This window comes from Callospermophilus lateralis, chromosome 6 (assembly GCF_048772815.1).
Source record: "Callospermophilus lateralis isolate mCalLat2 chromosome 6, mCalLat2.hap1, whole genome shotgun sequence".
Classification (NCBI taxonomy): Eukaryota; Metazoa; Chordata; class Mammalia; order Rodentia; family Sciuridae; genus Callospermophilus; species Callospermophilus lateralis.
The window spans coordinates 153,669,975-153,683,431 of record NC_135310.1 but is presented as its reverse complement, the minus strand read 5'-3'; the positions used below and the strand labels follow the sequence as shown (position 1 = coordinate 153,683,431).

At 44.5% G+C, this 13,457-nt stretch overlaps 1 protein-coding gene across 1 annotated transcript in view; it reads left to right on the top strand.

Annotated features, from left to right (window-relative positions):
* Kif13a (kinesin family member 13A) overlaps positions 1 to 13,457 on the top strand; it is a 176,777-nt gene that overhangs the window by 68,632 nt on the left and 94,688 nt on the right.

Sequence of the window (13,457 nt, the reverse complement as noted above, 5' to 3'; positions counted from 1 at the left end):
AATTGGGCATGTGTACTGGCTTAGTGTGCAGAAATGTAGGGTCTTTAACTCATTGCAGTAACCCACATGTAAGAGCCTGGTGCCGTGGCGCCCTCCTGTAATCCCTTTGGAGGCTGAGGCAAGAGGATCGCCGGTTCAAGGCCAGCCTAAGCCCTAAGGAACTTAGTGAGACCCTGTCTCAAAATAAAATATAAAAGGACTGAGGATGTGTCTCAGTGGTTAAGTGCCCCTTGGTTCAATCCCTAGTTCCAAAAAAACAAAACACATAAACAAACAAACAAACAAAAAAACCCCCAAATCAACATATGCTACCTACCTGTCTTCTTAGGAAGAAAAAAACAGCATTCTAATTAAAACTAAAGCCATGAGCAGACAACTCATGTTGATAATAGCGTCCAGCTGGAGTGCCCCTCTACAGAGACTTTCCCACACATCCTTTCTTGGCAGGAGTGCCCTAGTCCTCAGATTGGTCTCTCAGGTGCTTGTTCTGTTTTGTTGATGAGGACAGAGGGTCAGCAAGATTCTCAGGGTGAGTGGGTGGGGACCAGAAGGCAGAAGGAAACAGTGTCTCAGAATGAGAGCGTGTTAATGGTGATATTGATGGGGCAGGCATTCTTTCTGTGCCCTGCTAAGAATAGCTAATATCTTCAGAGGTGACCAGCTCTGAGTGATTCAAGGTTGACTTTGTTGCCAATGAGCATTCTGTTGAGTTTCAGAAGGACACTTGGCACCAAAAATAAGAAGTGTGACCAGAGTCCAGCCCATGATGCTAATGAGGGCCACAGTTCTTGAGATGAGATTAGGACAGGCTATTCCTACACATGATGAGTGGTCAGTCTAAGAGTGCTGGTGAAGGCGTGGGATCCAGACAGGCAAGGCTCACTTTCCCTTGGGTTATGAAGGAAAATTCAGTTTATAGCTCTTGGATTATGGAAACCCACTAAAATGCTATTTCATGCTTTGTACTTACTAAAGGCAACTTAGGGGAATTATCTTTGGCATTAAGACTTTCAACTCCAGCAAGGAAGGTATGCCTTGAACAAATGCTCTGAGATGCATTAAGAAAGAGGAAATATGTTGTTATAGAAGTATGCACTAGGCAGGCATGCTGTCCAAGTCTGGGGACCAGTATAAATTCTTCCTGAGTTGATATGAATATTATCCATGAAATTTGCAACCTAGAGAATATCTTTATTTCTGATAGATGCATGCCCCTTATGTAGTCCTTCTTTCCCTTACCACTGGTTCCCAGAAATTTCAAAATATACCATCAATCTCATGATATATTGACTTCTTTCCTCACGGGGGCCGGCGGGGCTGGGGAGCAGGAAAATACTGAACAATTCCATATACTGCTGCTTAGTGAAGAAAAAGAACTGAAATTGAAAAGAGGCACAAAAACGTTTTTGCAAAATCACTATCACGTTACACACAGAAGTATTCTGGTGACTTTCTAGCCTGTGGCTGGTAACCTTCGTTTTGCCAAATGTTCTTGTCAAGAGTGTCTAAGAAGTGTCACAAAATTTTCAAGATGAAATGAATGTTCTGTTGTCATGTTAATATAGCTTTTAAATATTTAATACATACAAAAAATTGTATTTTAAGTATGTATTGTAGACATGCACTATAAGGCACATCTGGAAAGAATAAAGATCGATTTAAATTCAAATACACGATGCAATAGAATAACATTTACAATGACACAGGATGTTGCAAACAAACAGGAAAAGGAACGATGCTTTTGACGATGCTTATAGAAGAATGGAATTTTAGCTGGTGCTGGTGGTGCATGCCAGTAGCCCCTGCTCCCCGGGAAGCTGAGGCAGGAGGATCACTTGAGCCAGGACTTTGGGGCCTGGGCAACACAGACCCCAACTCAAAAAAAAAAAAAAAAGTTTTTATTTATTTAAAACAATGTGATTTTGGCATGAATAATCAGCAAAGACATCAGAAAAGACAGGATTATTTGATCTAACAAATAATTATTCCAGGCAGGGATAGTTGCTGCACAGATTAGACCTAGTCCTAGTCTTCTAATGGAGGTGGGCTAAGGAATACATGCCCAAGATAATATAAAATCAATTGTATTAAAAGCCACAGACACAAAATATGTGTGAAATTCAAGGGATGAAAGTTTTCTGTTCTGACTTTCACAGTCGAAAATGACAAATTAAAAGCCAGACACAATGGTACACATCTTTAATCCTAGCAGTTTAGAAGGCTGAAGCAGGAGGATTGCAAGTTCTAGACCAGCCTCAGTAGCTTAGTGAGGCCCTGAGCAATTTAGCAAGACCCTGTCTTAAAATAAAATAATAAAAGGGCTGAGGGTGTGGCTCGGTGGGTAAACACCCTTGGGTTCAATCCCCAATTAAAAAAAAAAAAAAAGACAAATTAGGCTAGGTAATCAGTGTCACCTCTTCCACTGGAAGGATTGTTAGAAGTGGAGAAATTGTTTAAAAACCTGTGCTTAATGGCATTGGAGATTTTCTAAATTTAGTGAAGAATTACTAGATGAAGTTCTAAAAGGAAGTCAAAATTTGGATGAACATAGTATTTTCAAAGGAATCAAATGATTCCTTTTCAAAGGAATAAATGATTTCTAGCCACAGCAATGTTGCCAACAGTTATGTGAGACTCAGGGGGACAGAAGTCCTGCCAGAGGTGGGGTCCAAGGTAATCACCTTGTTCTTTTGGTTGGCAAAATGGATTGAGATTCAGACTTGGGTTATGAATGAGAAATAAAAGTAAATCAGGGCTGGGGATGTGGCTCAAGTGGTAGCGCGCTCGCCTGGCATGCGTGCGGCCCGGGTTCGATCCTCAGCACCACATACAAACAAAGATGTTGTGTCCGCCGAGAACTAATAAATAAATATTAAAAAAAAAAAAAAAAAGTAAATCAGCCCTCACATGGATTGCCAAGGAGCTGTAAGTTATTTGTGTCATCCAGGAAATCTCACGCTATAAAATTGGATCAAAGTTCATCTAAATTTTCACTTCCTTCTAGAACTTCATCTAGTAATTCTTCACTACCAGATGCAGGTGCCCACAAGTACTGAGAGGAGCAGGTGTAATCCTAGGTCATTTAGGATTCCACAAACATTTTTAAAAGCACAATGTCTGGGGCTGGGGTTGTGGCTCAGAGGTAGAGCGCTTGCCTAGCACATGTGAGGCCCTGGGGTCAATCCTCAGCACCACATGAAAATAAGTAAAATAAATAAATAAATAGATAAAGGTATCGTGTCCAACTACAACTAAAAAATACATATTAAAAAAAAAAGTATAATGTCTGGGGCTGAGGGTTTTGCCCAGTGGTAGAGCACTTGTATAGCATACATGAGACCCTGAGTTCATTCCCCAGACCCCCCCCCACACACACACACACAATATCCAGCACAAAACCAAAGATAAAGAAGATGTATGACAAAATAATCTGACATAAAACAAGAGCCAGCAGAAAAATAAAAAGTAGAAATACACTTTTTATACTTTACCACAAATGCCTCGGGTGTTCAGATGAATAGACACAGACTTTAAAATAAATATACTTATTATGTTTAAGGAGATAAAACAATAGATTGAAGAATGTTCAAGAGAAATAAAAATTATACAAACATTTGGAAAACAACCCAATAGAAATTCTCAATCTGAAAAACCCAAAATCAAAATTAAGGACTTAGTAATTAGGGTTTAACAGCAAGTAAATTCAGCTGAAGAGAGAATCAAATAACTGGAAGGTAAGTTGGCAGAAAATATTAAAATGTTAAAACAAATGGTGTGGGAACAACTAGATATCCACATAAAAAGAAGTAAAGACAAACCTTACATTCCTCATAAAAATTAACTCAAAGTGGATCATAGACCTAAATATAAAATGCAAAAATTATAACACTTCTAGAAGATCACAGAAGAGAAAATTTAGTTGATCCTGGGTTTGGTGTTGATCATTTAGACAGAATGTCAAAAGCATGACCCATGGGGGCAAAATTAATAAGTGGAACTTGATTGAAAGTTAACACTCCTCTGCCAAAGACGTTGAGAGAGTGAAAACAATCTACAAACTAAAAACTATTTGTAAAACACACCTGATAAAGGACTTATATACAACGAACTTTTAAAGCTCAGCAGTAAGAAAACAACAACTTGATTTAAAAATGAGCCAAAGATCTGAATAGACATCTCACCAAAGAAGACATACAGGTGGCACATAAATGTGTAATAATATGTTCAACATCATAGATAGAAATGCACATTAGAACAATGAGATGTCACTACCTGCCTATTAAAATGACTAAAATCGAAAAATTTGACAGCACCCAAGCTGGAAGAGTATGAAGCATCGGGAACGCTCGTGAAAGTGACAAGTGACACAGCCATTGCAGTTTCTTATGGAGCCAGCTGTATTCTTTTCATACAACCCAGTGTCACTTGAGTTATTTACCCAAATGAGATGAAGCATGTCTGTTCAAAATCCCACACAACAGCTTCGCTCCTATTTTTTTAAGCCTGGAAGCAACCAAGATGTCCTTCAGCAGGTGAAGGGTGAGCCAACACTAGAACTTCCATGCAGTCGAATATTACTCAGTTATAAAAAGGAAATGAGCTCTCTATGTCCATGAGCACACATGGAAGGGCTAAGTGAAAGAAGCCAGTCTGAAAAGGCTGTACGATGTGCAGTTCCATCTCTGTGATATTCTGGAAAAGGCAAAACTATACACTCGTTAAAAAAGACGAGTCCGTACTCGCAGCTCACGGGAGCTGCTCCAGGACTGTTCAACCAACGGAGGAAGAGGACGAAAGGCCAGGGAGGCAGCTGGGCCGGCTGGGGCAGGAGGACTCCCACCAGCACAGGAGAAAGAAGGTTCAGGTCCAGCAAGGTTATCCGTCTCTTCGCGATGGACAGAGCCACTTTGCCAGAGACCGGGCTGGAGAAAGCTTGCTGGGCTGAATCCATCCTCAGGAGGACCCAGCCGCCTGGCTGGCCTGGGCCCTGTTGATGCCTCTGTGCACGTCAGCCTACCCTGACCTGGAAGGGGCAGAGCTCACCATTTAGATCCTCTTGAGGTTGATTTGTGATTTTTCCAAGGAATATTCACATAATCTGTTGGAACAGTTGTGGAAATTATGTCGATGATCATGTGACGATGGCAGATAGTAACCATCACCAAGCTGTGATGTGCACTTCCGCTGTGATGGGTAGGGATTCAGCAGTGATCTAACAGTTGTTCTAAGTGCTGATGGGACTCATCCTGCTGTGGCAGGGGGAAGAGGAGGGAGAGCCAATGAAGACGAAGAAGAGATCTGCTAGTTAACAGTGGGGCTGCCGACCGGGCGTGGTGGTGCACACCTGCCGGGTTCTGTTCTCGCGACTAAAAGGCTCAGGGGTCACTCTGGGGAAACTGGGCTGACTGGGCTGCACAAAATAACCACATAAGACACAAATACCTTTTTCTTTGGGGTCGCTCTGACGGCTTCTCTGACCTTAAGGGTCCGCAGGAAGAGAGAGAGTGAGAGCGCGTGCTGACCCTTTTATTGAGGAGAAGCTATTCAAATGAGGCAAGGGGTCAGGTTTCAGGGGGCTGAGTCTGTATCTTCATGATGTCCACTGTCAGCAGGTTGACTGACTCCTGGGTAGACCACACCCAAGGACACAGTAAGAGAAGGGGACACACACACAAGGGCACTTCCATGGAACATTCTATCCTAAACAGGGCGAGGGGTTATATTACAAAGGAACAGGTGAGCGTAGCTCCACCCATGGGGCTGTAGGAAGACACACCCAGAGACACCGTCCATCGAACCCAAGAAGGGTAGGGAAAGTTCTGCCACATTTCTGTGACTGAGCGCCTCAGCACCCAGCCGGGGAGTGTGACTCAGTCACGTGCAAGGTTGGTCTCCCACACACACCTGTAATCCCAGCAGCTGGGGAGGCTGAGGCTGGAGGATCACAAGTTCAAGTCCAGCCTCAGCTGGGCTTAGTAAGAGCCTGTCTCAAAATAAAAAAAAAAGGGCTATGGATGTAGCTCAGTGGTTAAGCACTCTGGGTTCAATCCCCATTACCACACACACACACACACACACACACACACAAAAAAAAAAAAAAATCCTGCTGCTATGGCTGTGTTGAGAATCCTTACACTTCTCTCCAATTTAGGATTCTTTTGTTCCTGAGAGATATTTTTTCTAACTGTTGTGTTGGCTTTTAAAAGTTAGACTTGAAACATTTTGTTTAATGTTTTGTGTAATACACCTGTGTGATATTGCATGCCAAAATGAAAAGGGAAATTCATACAAAGGTGTGTCAGTATAGGTTGTGTTCACCATATCCCTGGACTTTTCTCTTGGATAAGTATTCCATTTTATGAGGTTGTGCCCCTGCCTGGGGAACATGTATTTCAGCGTAGGCAGCGTGCATACCTTTTGACACTTTGGCCAGCTGCACGTCCTGCAGTGTTTCTGGGAACGAGTTCTGCTTCCCTTAAGAAGCAGAAGAAAAGGTTTGGGGCCGACCGTGGAGACGCCTGCTCCATTCCTCTTCTGTAGTTAAAGACAATAAGGAAACTTTGTCACGTAATTGTCGGAGTTGAAGTAGGTGTGTCCTTCCTGCTCCCTGTGACTGCAGAAGTGATCCAAGGTTTCTGTCCTAGGGCCCAAGAGATAGAGGGAAATGGCTGCTCAGTTTAGCTACCTTCAGATCAGCTTGGGAGTTTGGCGGGAAGTGGCACAGAGGGAGCAGGGGAGTTTCTTTGTTGGGTGTAAAGGGTCAGTTAGGGGGTGAGAAGGCAGAGTTTTGAGGAAAATGTAAATATCTGCAAAATCTCTTTGTTTAGAATCATTTTAACCCAGTTTATTCATTTTTAAACTCATGATTTTTATTCAATCTCGTGAATTCAATTTTCTGCTTTTTCCATACTGGCGATTGAACCCAAGACTCTTTACCACTAAACTCCGAGTCTTGAACGTTGCCCAGGCTGACCCTGAGCCTGTGATCCTGCTGCCGCCGCCTCCCCAGTTCCCAGGAGTTTCTGCTCGCCAGAACTCTTAATGCCATGAGGATGATCACGCATCGGGGCCCAAGGGACAGAGGACAGATCATGATAGAGTCCCAGGACTACAGTGTGCTCCAGCAGGGTTTTTCCTTTCTTTTATTTGTAAGTGGGTTAGGACCTGCTCCACCTCAAGGTGTTTGATCCTGCTTTTATGTCTACCTTGTTGACACAATTGGGAGCTGAAGAAATTGACAACAGAGCAAAATAAACTTGCTCCTCCCCCAAGGCCTCATCCTCCCGAAGGCCGCATCCTTTAAGGAGATTCACCCTGTACACCAGAAACCTGCTTTTGCAAAACTTTCTCAGAGAGCAAGGGAAGCCCGGCCCAGCTCTGCCTGCTGAGCTGTGGTGGGTTCAGCCTGGTCTCCGTCGTGACTGCCCTCCCTTTCTATTGCCTCCTCTGTTTTGCTGATGGAATTTCTGACAACAAAGCACCAGACCTCTCAGGAAGCAAATTCTGGACGTGCACCATTCAGTGCGGCAGCCATTTAGCCCCATGTGGCTCTGAGGCCTGCGATACGTGGCTGGTGAGAACTGAGATGTGTTGTGAATGTGAAGCCCACGCCAGATTTCTAAAACTTACTACAGGGGAGAAACTTCGAACGTTAGAGAAATATTTTGGATATACTGGGTTAAGTGAAATGTTATTAAAATCATTCTATCTCTTTACTTCCAATGTGTGTATGGGGACATTTTGAATAACATGTGGTTTGCATCATCTTCCTATCTATCGTTCAGCTACTCAGAGCAAACCCAGGGCTGGGATCAGAGGTCGTGCAGCATCTGGCATTCAGCTCTGCTGTTCCCTCGCCCCTGCACCTCTATGTCCACCCAGGAGGGCCACAGCCACGTGAACTGCATGGTACCATAGCCTTCCTGATCTCACTTCCCGTGGCATCATTTTTACTGATCCATTCAAGAGTCGTTGACTAGGCAAACAGTAAATGAGGACTTCTTGTGAGAGGTGTTGGGGAGTTCATGGGGCTCAAGAGGCAACTGGACTAAGAGTATCTGCTCGCCAGAACTCTTAATGTAGTGAGGATGATCTCACATCGACGTCCAAGGAACAGAGGACAGATTATGGTAGATGTCCCTGGGCACAACTTTAATCTGTTGCAACTTCAGAAGAAGAAAGAATTCGTAGCAACTCGGGAACTTCAGGAAGCCTTCCAAGCACAGGCAAGGTTTCCAAGAGCCGAATTTGGGACAGGAATCAAGATGGTAGTAAGGGACAGAAACAAGCCAGTAATTGATGTGTCAGGAAGTAATGCACTGCGCACTCTGGTTAGAGTACAAGGCAGGTAAAAGGGACAGTAGTGTCTTAAAAGCTGAGACAGCAGTAGCTTACGGAGTATTTTGGAGTCAGACCTTCAGCTGGTGGGCTACGAAGATCATTTAGGATTTTTGTATTGAAAAGTTACGTGATCAAAACCGTGCATGCAAGAAATTCGCCTGGCTGCAGGACGCAGGATAGACTGCCGAGTGGTAGCTATCTACCTTACAGTAGCTGCTTTGCACGAGCCAGCTTATGCTAGGCGATGCAGCAGTAACAACCTTAAACATTCAGTGGCTTGAGACCACAAAAGTCCATTCTCTGTTGTCACATATCAGCTGAGGTTGGCTGTGACTGTGCATCATGTGACTTTAGTCTGGGCTTCAGTCTCAAGGACAGCCCCTGTCCAGGACTTGCTATATGATGGGGGTTGGTGGGGGGTAGGGTGGGGGCACACCAGGTGGTGGCTGAAGGTAAAGTTGTTGCTCAGAACTGCCAGTCAGACTTTGCAACTAATTGGCTAAAGCAGGTCACACGACCAAGCCTCTTATGAGTAGGGTCAGGAATTATATTCCCCCTCTTTACTCCAGGTACTAAAAGGTCACATGACAATAGGTGGGAACAGGTGGTCCTCTACGGGACTGCAGTGAGTGATTTGGAACAGTGATATAATTTATCACACTTTGTCCTAAACCACATTTCAAAACATTTCCCAAGGTTTTATTTATTTTTTAAATATAAAAATGTTCAGAAACAGCGCACCGTAGTGCTGTTTCTATATTCGATATTTCTCCGGACTCTACCTCCCTCTGCTTTCCTTGTGCCTGGCTGTGTCAGGGCCAATGTCCCCCTCATGGCTTTATGCCTATGGATGCCTCTAGGTGCAGCCAGTGGGGTACCAGGTTCTCGGGTCATGGGTCCCAAAAGGAAAAGATTTCCATCTCCCTGTCCAGAACAGCGAAAGCCTCCTGGACCCTGAGAGTCCTGGAATCATCCCCTGCAGAGTGACCTCCGTGACAGCTCCTTCTAGTGAGAGTCAATATTTACAGCCCCTGAGCTGCCTTCTTTAGGCCCTGGGGACCTGGGGCCTTGGATCAGCCCAGCCTCCTTCTCTCTGGCTGGGTGTGCTGACCTGGTCCAGAAGGGGAGATGGGCTCTTGACGGAAGGTCCTGAGTGCATGCCCTGGACTGACCCAGGTATCCTTCATGGCAGGTGATGTCTGGGTGACTGAGTTTTATTTTTTCTTTTGTAATGAGCCTCAGTAGCCGTTTGTCAGAGACGGTGGGTAGGATAATATGGTCTTGCTTAGACACTTGCTGCTTATCTTTTTGGCTGTTTGTTGAAGAAGGGATATTCTGTGTTTGAAGATATTCGCAGTACCTTTTGAATGTGCTGGTGGGGAAGTTCTTTGAGGGGCTAGATTTTTGAGGAGTAATCAGAGCATGGAAGAATGAGAGATAACCACGGATTGTGCATTTGTGACAGCCCTCAGCTACCAGAGAGGCAGATCATGCAAATGCTCGAGGAAGGATTAAACATGAAAGGCGTACGGTATTTGAAAGAGTCAAAATTGAGTCAGTGCTTCGTTGCTTAAGCACCATTAGTTTACATGTGCATAGTGTTAAATGGAAGCTCTTTTTTTATAATGTTGTCTAGATCTGCGAGAACTCTTTCCTGTTTTCAAATTTATAAATGAATACAAGCATGGATGAGTTCTTTGAAGGAAATTGTCTCTGCACTTTGAGGACTTCGAACCACATTCCAGAGCAGTAATTTCACCGCATAGTTGCCTGCTGAAGCTGTTGTGAATTCACTGAGTTCAGAATGATGCCAGTTTGCTGTGAATCTCTGAGATGCATTGACACCTTCGCAGTCAGGCAGTGTCAACTGTGTAACCCAAGACATTGTTTGGTATGTAGATAGAGACAGATATAAAGGAAATGATTAATGACATCACAGAAAGACAGCAGTTACTTGACAGATTTGTCAACAGGAAGGTAGGTCTGACAATAGAGCTAACTAGCAGCAAGGGTGATGGCTCTGGCGCTCCTTCTCTGTGGCCCTTGGCAGGCCAGAGTCTGCTAGCTGAGTGACATTTGCCAACAGCCGCGGGTCAGACAGTCCCGGGATGGGCAAGCTTTTGGTGCCGGGCTGCCTGAGTGATTTCAGTCCGGCTTTTCCATGGTGAGTGAAGTGCAGCTCTTCATTGTTAAATGACTCTTCGCGTCTCAGATGTTAGGGGAAAGAGATGAAAATGAGACGAGTATTGAAGCATGGTATTAGAAGGGAAATTTCAACAGGAAATGAAACATAGTACGTTCATTGTCTTGTAAGTGTAGTCTTGCAAATCGACAGTAGAGAAGTCACCACAAAACAGGACATTGATGAACCAGTATCCCTACAACTGGAGAAAGGGGGATTTGGAGGGAGATTTCTGCAGAGCTTTCCAAGTGGAGAGTGGGAGAGGAGCAGCAAGCGGCAGATGGGGACAGTGGGCCCCTTGTTCAAAGAGGATGGAGACAGCGTAGAGGAGAGATGCTCCTTCACAGAGCAGGGCGAGTCCTCAGGGCAGACGCATCCCCCACGGGAAGCCCCTTGGATTTTGGATTCAGGAGCCGGGAAGTGCGTGTGTTGCATGGATATTTTGACGCAGAACTAAACAGTCTGTAACAACTCTTCTTTTTTCTTTGCCTTTTCACTTTTCTCTGTGTGTTTAATCCAGTAGTACAGAGCACCTGCCTACTGTGTCCTGCACAGGAAACCTCCCAGCTGGGTGAGCGGGCAAAGCCCTTAGGCTGGTGGTGCCTAAGGAATGCCCGCGGGCGGCGGCTGTGGAGGAGGCCCAGAGGTTGATGTTAGTGTGGGTAGGGGTGCAGGTGCCCCCTGAGCTGAGCTCCGTGCGGAGGATTGTACTAGGCATTTTGCTTAAGTTCCCACAATCCTCTCTTCATGTACTACGTGCACTTATCCGGGTAGGTAAGTGTGTGTTGGGTGGTGCTGTTGTCCAAGGTAGCACAGAGAAGGGGAGAATTACTCGACAGTGGAAGTCAAAGAGGTGTTGGAGGAGGTGGCGTTTGGAAACCAAGATTTTGTCCTCTAGGAACTAATACAAGGTACAAGGACAAGGGTGAGGTACAGCTTGCTGGCCAGGGAGGTGATGGGTAGAAGAAAGGGACTGCCGAAGAAAGGGATTGCACAGTTCTCCAGTTTCTCATTTTCTCCTTCATCATCTCACGGCGCTCAGTATACCTCAGTATACCTCGTGGTCAGTGGTGGGGCCCAGTGACCTGTGGGGGTGGCTGACCAGAGAGACATATTCAGATGAATGGGTAGCTTGCGCCTGTGTTTTGGGCAAAGCACTGAGACCCAGTGAACACAAATACTGACTACAGGGGATACCAGTCTTTTCTCTCCTGTAGCAGAAGTGACCTCTTCAAGTCTGGCCAGGCCCCTGAGGATTTGCACTCACTGCTCTGTGCTGTTATTTGAAGCAGTGATTATATGTGAAAATACAGTTTTACAGGATTAAATTCAGAGGTAATTCATCAGCAAGTTCCTCTAAGGTGTAAATTCTCAGAGTATTTTTGTTTGGCATAATAGTGAAAGATTAGGAAAACCAAGAGTTTGTCCTCTAGGAACTAATAATGTAGAACAAAGGGAATCTTACGTAGATGTGTGTGTGTACACACACGTTCACACACATATGAAATCTTGTCAGGCAGGTATGGGATCCAGAGTAATAAGAAGCAGTATCCTTAAATAAAGTTTTCATAAGGGAGTGACATTTGAGAGGACATTGGAAGAGTTTAATGAAGAAAGCAGTTGACACAGGGTGGGCTTTGACTCACTGCAGAAATCTGATGTGTCTATTCAAAGTGTTTCTTCACATCAAATGAAGCTATATGGACCTGAGTATTAGCTTAACCACACTGTGCCTGAGAGGGAGACGTGGGAGGTACTGGAGTGGCTTTAGAAACAACATGTGCATCTTCAGGAATAATGCTTTGCTGTTTTGTCTTCCTTGCTAGATTGTAAGCAACTAGAGGACACAAAACATACCTAAGTGCATCTCTGAGTTCCCTATAGCAAAAAAAAAAAAAAAAAAAAGAGGTGGCAAACGGGTGTTTGCAGATTGCTTTCTAGAAGAAGCATTTTGCAGGTGGAGAACACAGGAAAGCACAGAGCTAGGAAGGGATTCTTGGAAGGGCACAGAGGTGACACCTTTGGAAGTGCCTTCACTTTTGGTTTTTAGGGACCAGAAAAACAATTATGGGTGATGTTCCTTAGAATGCCGGTGCCTTCTACTCCTCCAGGAAACATAGAAGATTCTGCTTCCGTATATTTAAACTGTAAATTGAATTTTGCTGAAAAGAGTGGAATTTGACCCTGGTGCATCCTGCTCGTAAGTGCTGGGGCTCCATTGCCACAGAGTGTCACTCAACACGTGTCATTAAATGCAGCTTTGGTAACTTTACTAGATGTTCAGTGGTTCACAGAGATGCTAAGCTCATGCTGTTGAGAGGGAGACGGAGGTGCAGCAGGTGTGTGGCAAGCTCCGGGGAATTCAACACTGGCCAGAGCCTTCACCTGAGTGGAGGCAGCAGCGGGATTCTGAGACGGTGGGGAGGAATTTTGTTGAAAACAAGGAAAATAATGGCTCTCAGATTGTAAGGAGGACTGGAGAACAGCTGTAGCTCTGGCTCTTTTGCTAGTTGGAGAGGTGGGAAGCCCTTTAAAGAAAGTGTTCTGGGGTGGTGGTGGGGTTGCTGGGGGTGGGGCTCAGAGCAAAAGCTCTTGCCTAGCTTGAGTGAGGCACTGGGTTCGATCCTCAGCACCACATAAAAACTAAGTTGTGTCCACCTACAACTAAAGAATAAATGTTTTTTTTTAAAAAAAGAAAGAAAGAAAGAAAGAAAGTGTTCTCGCAATTTTGGTCTGTGTGGGTGAATTATAAAACTTAGACGTGATTTCCAGTTTGATTTTTTTCCTTAGTTGTATGCATTAAGAAATCCTCCATCTCTCACTGTCCAGTCCAGATGCTAGTGACTCTTAATGAATAACTAAATAGATATTGAGGAATTCCAATGGAATGAGTTAGAGTCTTAAAATAACACGTTTCTCTAATATAATGTGGTGA